This window comes from Manis pentadactyla, chromosome 11, assembly GCF_030020395.1.
Source record: "Manis pentadactyla isolate mManPen7 chromosome 11, mManPen7.hap1, whole genome shotgun sequence".
Classification (NCBI taxonomy): Eukaryota; Metazoa; Chordata; class Mammalia; order Pholidota; family Manidae; genus Manis; species Manis pentadactyla.
Window position 1 is genome coordinate 53958851 of NC_080029.1, and position 8944 is coordinate 53967794.

The 8944-nt window shown below is 43.5% G+C and overlaps 1 long non-coding RNA gene across 1 annotated transcript; it reads right to left on the reverse strand.

The window, feature by feature from the left end:
- Window positions 1-5248: 5248 nt before the first annotated feature.
- Window positions 5249-7748, reverse strand: LOC130679517 (uncharacterized). The gene is made up of 3 exons (XR_008992501.1): window positions 6378-7748; window positions 6138-6223; window positions 5249-5338 (listed from the first exon to the last, which is right to left on the reverse strand). It is a non-coding gene; the product is annotated as an uncharacterized LOC130679517 (long non-coding RNA).
- Window positions 7749-8944: the final 1196 nt, after the last annotated feature.

Genomic DNA, 8944 nt, shown 5'->3' on the forward strand with positions numbered 1-8944 from the left:
TGGGGTTAGAGCTCAGATCATTACTCTTCTTCTGACTTCTTTTAGTACCACAAGTGAATTAATCACTGATAGAACCAACATAAGAATTGAGAATAGCACTGGCATTTGATTTCTAAGCCTAAAACCCTATCTGCTTGACTCTAATAACAAATCATCAATGGTATTGATTTTTATAACAGCCACTTGATTACATTCCAAAAATTCCCAAAAGTCCCTTGCTCACTCACATCTAAGGCTAAGTAAGGGTCATTTTGTTAGCATAGTTTGTCATGAACCAAGCAGATCCTAACAAAGTCATTATGGCTTACATTTCAAAAGCTTCTTATATTACTAGTAAGTTCTTTTATGTATCCAAACATAAAAAAATAGTTAAACATATCCTGGAATTTTTCTAGCATGTGCCAATCATAATAACATACTTTCTCCACTTCCTTTCAGTTTAAGATGCATAAATATTCTATTCTAAATGGTGATAAGGCTTAGACCAGCTCAAGGAGGCCCACATTTAATTCCCATAGCTGCAAAGATAATCTCTATTCTTATTCCTCAAAAATATATCTGTGTAATAATTCGCAGTCACAATATAGGTTGGTCACAGGACGGCAGTACAGCACAGAGAATAAATTGTTCTGTGATATCTCACTACATTGATAGATAGTGACCACATAGAGGGGGTGAGGATTTAATAATATGGGTAACTGTTGAACTACTATGTTGTATATTTGAAACCAACTTAAGATTGTATATCAGTGATACTTTAATAAAAAAAACTGCTATGAAAGATTCTAAATATATATAATTTATATTATTTATAATATATATTTATATTATATATATATTTACATGTGTGTGTGTGTGTGTGTGTGTGTGTGTGTGTGTGTGTGTGTAAACAACCCTGATCCCTCACCTGTATTCAAGTCATGTATTTCCAATTGCCAGTTGGTCATCACCAACTACTGTTCCATTTCCTCCAACTCTAGATTCTATTTCCAAATGTATTACCTTCCTTCTTTGAAATGACTACTTCTAAATTAAATAATATATGAAAGTGGGTAGCACAGTTCTGGCATATTAGCCGCTGCTTCCTAAGTGTTAGCTTCTTTTCCTCAAATTCCCTATTTCTATTAGTACCCCACAACTCTGCTAGTCCCTAAGTGTAATATCTCTTACCTTAAACCATTCCCTCTCCTCTATTGTCTATCAAGTCACTATTAAGTCATTTTCCAATTCCTGTATCTATTCTTGACCAGGTTACTTCATACCTGCATTACTGCATTAGCATTCTATAATTTATCTGTATCTAAATTCACTTACTCCCATTCTGTTCCCCAACACCTGCAATTCAACGTTTCTTAGTTCTCAGATTAATCTTGATAAACACCTACATTCGGCCTATTGCTCCCTTTCACAAAACCTACAGCAGATTTGTATGCTATAGAAGTCTCAGTATGCATTCAGAGACAAGACATGTAAATTGAAAGGCATTAGTATTTGCATGAAGGAATTCCTTTCTGGAATTTTTTGGGAAACAAGTTTTGCCAAATCCCAATAAAAATTAGTCAAAAAATCAGAAATATGGAGAAAGTACTACAATTTGCCTGCCAAAATTAAAGTTTAACAATTACATAGAGATATTACTGGTTAGAGGGAAGCACAGCTGTCAAGTTGAAAACAAGACAGAAAATGCTGACACACGGGGAGAAGATTAAGGTCTACATTTCCAGGAACCAGGGCAGGGTCAAGTAGAAGTGTGCATGATCTGTTCAGTCTTGCTTGTAGCTGTTTCCTTGTTAGAAGTGTGTATTCACGGTCCTGTCTACTGCTAATGGTTGGATATTTTGTCAAATAAAATAAATATAAATGATTATAAACAAATCCTATGAGTGAAGTTATAAGTAGTATCAGGTAATGGAAGTAAAATAAGTCCTTAAATTGTCCATTTTGACAGGCGATTCTCAGTACTATAGTTAATATTGCTGAGATCCAAATATTGAACTACTTGATCACTACTTAATAATGTTGGCTGGCATTTTCCAGTGTTTGACTATTTACTATTTTCCTTGTAAATACTCTGACATTAATATTTCTTATTTACTGCACAGCTTTTTAAGAAATTCATAACTATAGAAAAAATATGAAGTATTTTAATAGCTTAGAACTTCAGGAATTCCCAAACATTCCTGAGAATTTCAATTATTTATTCCTGAATCCCAAAGATGAATATCTTTCAGGAATTTAGAAAGACCAAGTAATACATAAACACAATTCTAATAAGTTCAAAGAAAGGAAAAAACAACACAGTAAGACCAAGAAAGTGGCACTACAGTTTGGTTATAAATATTAAAGTGTAAAAGGTTGTATAAATATAGGGGAAGGAGTTAGATGCAGAAAGAAGAGATGCAGCACCATGGCAGTGTAAAACCACAACCTTATCTGGAGAGCAGTGAGTCAAGTCAGATTTGGTTACTGTGTGGAGTACAAAGACAGACTATGGTAGATAAGACTAGAGCAGAAAAAATGTCAAAGGTACATTTTGAAGGATGTTGAATGCTTAAAAACCAAGTGCACTTGGAGCTACAAGATATTATGCTCAGTGAAATAAGTCATGCAGAGAAAGACAAATACCAAATGGTTTCCCTCATTTGTGGAGTATAACAATGAAGCAAAACTGAACGAACAAAATAGCAGCAGAGTCAAGACTCCAAGAAGGGACTAGCAGTTACCCAAGGGGAGGAGTAGGGGAGGGGAGATGGGGAGGGAGGGTGAAGGGATTGAGGGGTATTATGATTAGTTCACGTGGTGTGGGAGGGGGCATCAGGGGAAAACAGTGTTGCACAGAGAAGACAAGTAATGATTCTGTGGGATCTTACTACACTGATGGACAGTGACTGCAATGGGGTATGGTACTCGATAATATGGGTGAATGTAGTAACCACATTGTTTTTCTCGTGAAACCTTCATAAGAGTGTATATCAATGATACCTTAAAAAAAGAACTGTACTTATTTGAAATTGTTTCAGCAAATAGTTGTTGAATGTTTCCTCTTTCCTCCATGATGTCTTTCCCACCGATTTTCATACCTCCATGTTTGAACTTCTATAGAATTTAACCTTTTCACCAGACAATTAAACAGCTGTGAGCCTGTGAGAATCTCAGGGATAGGTTTCAGTGCTCCTTGATGTTATTACCACCTGGGACCAGAAACTTTCTTTCCTGTGGGATTCCTAGGGGAGCCTTATGCACTAAGGAAAACAGCAGGATAGAACTCAAAGTACTATTGTATTTATAGCTGAGCAAGTAGCAGAAAGCCCTCATACATAACTGAATCTAACCTATATCACAGGGACTGGAAGCAAGTTCAGGGGCATCTAAAAAGAGGAAACATAAGTGAACAAGAAACTCAGAGGAGACCCTAGAGAAAGAAAAGAAGAAAAAGAAAGGGAGATTTGTCCACAAGGACATAGGTCCTGCCAAAGTCTATTATTGTGACAAAAAGCACAAGACAACACACAGAACAGAGTCATGCCTCAAAGGCATAAAATTCTGCTCAGTAGCAAACCTGGGTCCACTAATGTTCTGGGCTCTGACCAATTTTGACTCTTCTTCTGTGGGGGACAGAAGCATCTAGTAGAAGAAGGCAGATGATGGGCATATCTATTCTCTGTTAACTTGAAACAAGATTTCTTTACAGCAGCACTAGCACTATTAACATTTTGAAGTCAGATAATTCTTGTGGTAGGGGCTCTCCTGTGCATTGTAGGGTATTTCAGCATCTCTGACTTCTACCTACTTGATGCCAGCAGCATCCCCCGAGTTGTGATGACCAAAAATGTTTCCAGACATAGCCCTAGAGGGCCAAAAATCCCATTTAGTTCAGAACCATTACCTTAAAACAGCCACCACTTAGTCTCAATGACATGACTGCTGGTCACATGTTGGGGGGTCAGCTGACCTGGTGGTTCTGCTTGAACTTGCAGATTCCACTGGGATTGTCTGTTCTCTGTAGCTGGGCTCAGATCTGCATCAGGTAAGTTCATTCTGGTGCCCACACTGAAAGAACAGCAGCTGGATGAGGGAAACTTCATGCGATGGGGCAAAAACACAAGAAGGGAAGCCCAGCCATGCAACCACATTTTAAGTCTTTGCTTGTTTCACATCTGCTGACATCCCATTTTCCAAAGCGAAGCACCAGATCAAGCTTCAACTTAAGGATGGGGAGGTACACTTAGTTAGCAGGGGGAGAGCTTCCATTTACATAGCAATGGCACTGTTACAAGGAGAGGTGAAGAATTAGATGTGGTATCTGGTAATTTACCATGGTGGACCTGCTGAGAAGAGAAGGTCTCTTCCCCACAAGGGCCAGGCCTTAGAATAATTTTCTTGTTCTTCATGACATCAGGCCTGCCAGCTGTTACAAGTGTCTAAATAAAGAGATACATGTTTGTCTATTTCATCCTCAGTGTGTGTCTCCAAGGTTCACACCGCATCAGATGTGAAATGATTCAAAAAGAAAACCATCAGCCATTTTAGCCAAAAAGGATATGACCTGTGTCACAGTGCAGCTGACATAGCCCTGCAGCCCAGTGCAAGCTCTACTGTGGCTCAGACCCCATTTGGACATAACTCTCTGTTGGGAGCCACACAAAGACAACAAGATGGCCACAGTTCATGAGGTTCCTGCTTCACTTCCTGGAGATTAGCTGCGAGCCCGCGCGCGCCAACAAGAAAGCCCGCGCGCGCCAAGAGATACTCTTCTCCCCCTCCTTCCCCATTATCATATACCAATCAGAATGTAACTCGCTGCGCCATCCCTGCTATGCAGCCAATCCCCTGCTTACAAGTATCCTATGGCCCACTCTGCCCCTGAACACTGGTGTATATCTACCCCCGTCTTACAATAAAATTTGAGGGCTTGATCAGAATACTGTCTTGCCTTCGCTCTTCTCTCGTCCCCATTTTCTTTCAGGTCGGATCCCCCTCGTCCCCACAAATAACTAGGTCCCGCTGGACGGGACAAGTGGCGCCCAACGTGGGGCTCGAGGCGCGGATCCTTCACAGGCGGACCCCCGAGTAAGATATCGTCTGGCCAGACCCCTTCTTGATGAAACAATAGGAGACGCCTTTCGCCGCTCACGGAGGTCGTCGTCCCTGGTGAGTACCGGCCGCCTTACAAGAAAATGGGAACTAGATTAAGTAAAAGAAGCGGTCTTCATAAGAGACCTAAAAAGTTCACTTAGGGAGAGAGGAGTTCGAGTTAAAAAGAAAGACTTGGTAAAGTTTTTTATTTTTGTTGATGAAGTCTGTCCGTGGTTTATCATTAATGGCCCCGAAATTCATCCTAAAAAATGGCAGAAAGTAGGTAGAGATTTAAATGATTATCTTATCAAAAACGGCCCTGACTCTGTTCCTGTTTCAGTATTTTCCTATTGGGGTCTCATCAGAGATATTGTTGAAAATACTGACCCTGATAAACGTCAACTCTTGTCAGTGGCAGAATATTGCCTCCGCCCCCTATCTCGGGCGGCCTCAAAATCGTCTCTTTCGAGTGATCCCCCTGCCCCAAAATCGGCTAAATCCCCCTCCCCTAGCCCGACACCATCTTTGCTCGGTGCCCTCCATGATACCCCTCCCAAATGTTGCATTTATCCGCCTCTCCCTCGAGATTCGGACTTTGTCGATACACAAAAGGTTTTTCCAGTCGTGACTAAGAGCCAAAATGGCGAGCCTTTAGATCCGGGAGACGCGGCTGAACTAGAAGACGAAGCGGCCAAGTATCACAACCCAGATTGGCCCCTTGCCGCCCCGTCGCTTAACCCCCCTTCTTACACACCCCCAGTTTTGAAAAGAGCCTCTTACACTCCCTCTATTCAGCCTCCCAATGTTTGCGCCCCGGCCTTTTTGCCCCCGTCGGCCCCTCCGCTACCCCCTCCGGCTCCCGGTCCTGTTAGCCCCCCTACCAGCACTAAAGACCTAATAGCACAGATAGTAGAACAAAGAATAACTTGCCATCTCCAAAAATTAGTTGTCTCCCAACCAGTTCGTCCCGCATTATATTCGCAAAGGGGCCTCTCTAAGAAACCGCTTACAGCCACAAAACCTAAAAAACAACCTAAAAAACTGCTCTTTCCTGTTCTTACCCGGGCCTCCGCCCGCTCTGGCCCCACCTCCACAACACATAGTCCGGAAGAGGGCGATCTTGAAAGCGACGGCGAAGACGCCCCTGCTGCTCAGGAAATAGAAAGTGAGGGAGAGGAGCAGGCTGAGCCAGAGCCGGCCGAGCCTGCTGATGGCCCTAGAGAATTTCACAAAATCCATTTCAAAAGCTTAAAAGAGCTGAACGCGGCCGTTAAAGCTTATGGCCCCAATGCCCCTTTTACCCTTTCTGTTCTTGATTCGCTGTCTCGAAGAGGACATTTACTCCCAGGTGAATGGCTGCGTATAGTCCAGGCTGTGCTTACCCGTGGTCAGTTTTTAACTTGGAAGGCAGATTTTGCTGACCGCTGTCAGACCATCGCTGCTGCCAATGTAAAAGACCCTCATTCCCCAACAGCGTCCTAGACTTTTGATAAGCTTACGGGACAGGGCAGATATATCTCTGAAACCAGGCAGCAGCGCCTTCCCCTTGGTCTTTTATCTCAAGTGAAAGATGCCGCTTTGGGCGCTTGGATATCACTCCCTGCTTCCAGGACTGCTAACACTCCTCTAACTAAGATCACTCAAAGCTCGCAAGAAGACTATAGCGAATTTGTTAGCAGACTGTTAGAGGCCGCCGAAAGGACCCTTGGTTCCGCGGCTGCCAATGATAAGATTGTAAAACAGCTAGCCTATGAAAACGCCAATTCGGCATGTCGAGCCGTCCTCCGCGGTAAGACTCGAGACAAAACTCTTGATGAAATGCTGAGAATGTGTAGAGATGTCGATCCTTTTACATCCAAAGTCCAAGCCCTTTTAGCTGTAGGTGCCGCTGTTCAAACTCCCCCGGCTTCTTATCCTCCTTCCTTCCCCAAGGGCGCACCGCCTATGCGTAACTGCTTTAAATGTGGACAGCCAGGCCATTTCGCTCGCCAATGCCCTACCACAGCTCCTCCTCCTAGAGTTGGGTCAGTCCCCGGTATTTGCCCTCGCTGCCATAAGGGGCGGCACTGGGCCAAAGAGTGCCGTAACAATCCAACAAATCCTTTTTACAGTACCACAAATCCTTTCACCCCCCCTTTTCAGGGAAACGAGCTGAGGGGCCAGCCCCGGGCCCCCCAGCCAATTCCATTTCAGCCGGCCTCGGGGAACAGCCTAGCTGTAGCACTCCCGCCCTCTATCGGGCCACACCCGGGAGTGCAGGACTTGACCTCTGTGCCTCCTCCTCAACAATATTAACGCCTGAAGAGGGAATTACAATTATTTCCACAGGAATTTATGGCCCACCTCCCAAAGATACTTATTTTCTAATTTTAGGGCGAGCTTCCACCACAATAAACGGCCTTATTGTCCACCCTTCCTTAGTTGACAATGACTATACTGGAGAAATAAAAATTCTTGCTAGTGCCCCCCAGTGCCCTGTCAGCATTATGAAAGGTCAGCGCCTTGCGCAGGCGCTCCCCCTCCCTTTAAGTACATCTCACCCTGCTATTCATAAGCAGCGAGGCTCCTCTACCCCAGGTTCTTCAGACTTATATTGGATCCAAGCTATTACTAAAGAACGCCCCACTCTTAAACTTAAGATCCAAGGAAAAGTATTTGAAGGAATTTTAGATTCGGGGGCCGACTCTACGGTCATATCTCAGGCTTCATGGCCCTCCAGCTGGCCCTTACACGCTTCCTTGACCCATCTACAAGGAATTGGGCAGTCAAGAAACACCTTACAGAGCTCACAGTTATTAAACTGGGAAGATGAAGAAGGAAATACCGGATTCATTCAACCCTTCATAGTTCCTGGGTTGCCGGTAAATCTTTGGGGAAGAGATATCCTTTCTCAAATGAAGGTCATCATGTGTAGCCCTAATGAAGTTGTAACACAGCAGATGCTTTCACAGGGTTACCTCCCTGGTCAGGGGTTGGGCAAACTAAAACAGGGAGATCCCAACCCGATACTGGCCACGCCTAAGATAGACCGCTCAGGTTTAGGGTTTGAAAAACATTTTTCGTAAGGGCCGTTGCTCCTCCTGCACTCCAGGCAGACAAGATTACTTGGAAAAGTGATGTTCCTGTCTGGATCGATCAATGGCCCCTTACCACTATAAAATTAAATGCAGCCATAGAGTTAGTGCAAGAACAGCTGGCTGCTGGACATATTGAACCTTCTACATCCCCTTGGAACACCCCAATCTTTGTAATCCAAAAGAAATCAGGCAAGTGGAGGCTCCTACAAGACCTCAGGGCGGTTAATAAGACTATGGTCTCTATGGGCGCATTACAACCGGGAATTCCCTCTCCAATAGCCATCCCTAAAGGGTATGTCAAATTAGTAATTGATCTAAAAGATTGCTTTTTCTCCATACCTTTGCATCCTGATGATTGCAAACGTTTTGCCTTTAGTATACCCATTACCAATTGTGTAAGGCCTTCTCCCCGGTTTCAGTGGAGAGTTCTCCCACAAGGAATGGCCAACAGCCCCACTCTTTGCCAAAAGTTTTTAGCCCAGACTATAGACCCCTTTAGGTTGCTCTTCCCCACTTTGTATATTATCCATTATATAGATGATATTCTTCTTGCCGGTCCTGACCAGCAACAGCTCTATGCGGCCAGTCAACAGCTAGTCACTGCCCTCCGAGATCGAGGACTACAAATTTCCCCAGAAAAAGTCCAGGTCCACCCCCCCCAACTTTTTTTAGGCTTTGAATTATTTTCTAATAAAATCCTCACTCAAAAAATTCAGTTAAAGAGAAGCTCCTTAAACACTCTTAATGATTTTCAGCGTCTGCTAGGAGACATCAACTGGCTCAGGCCTTAT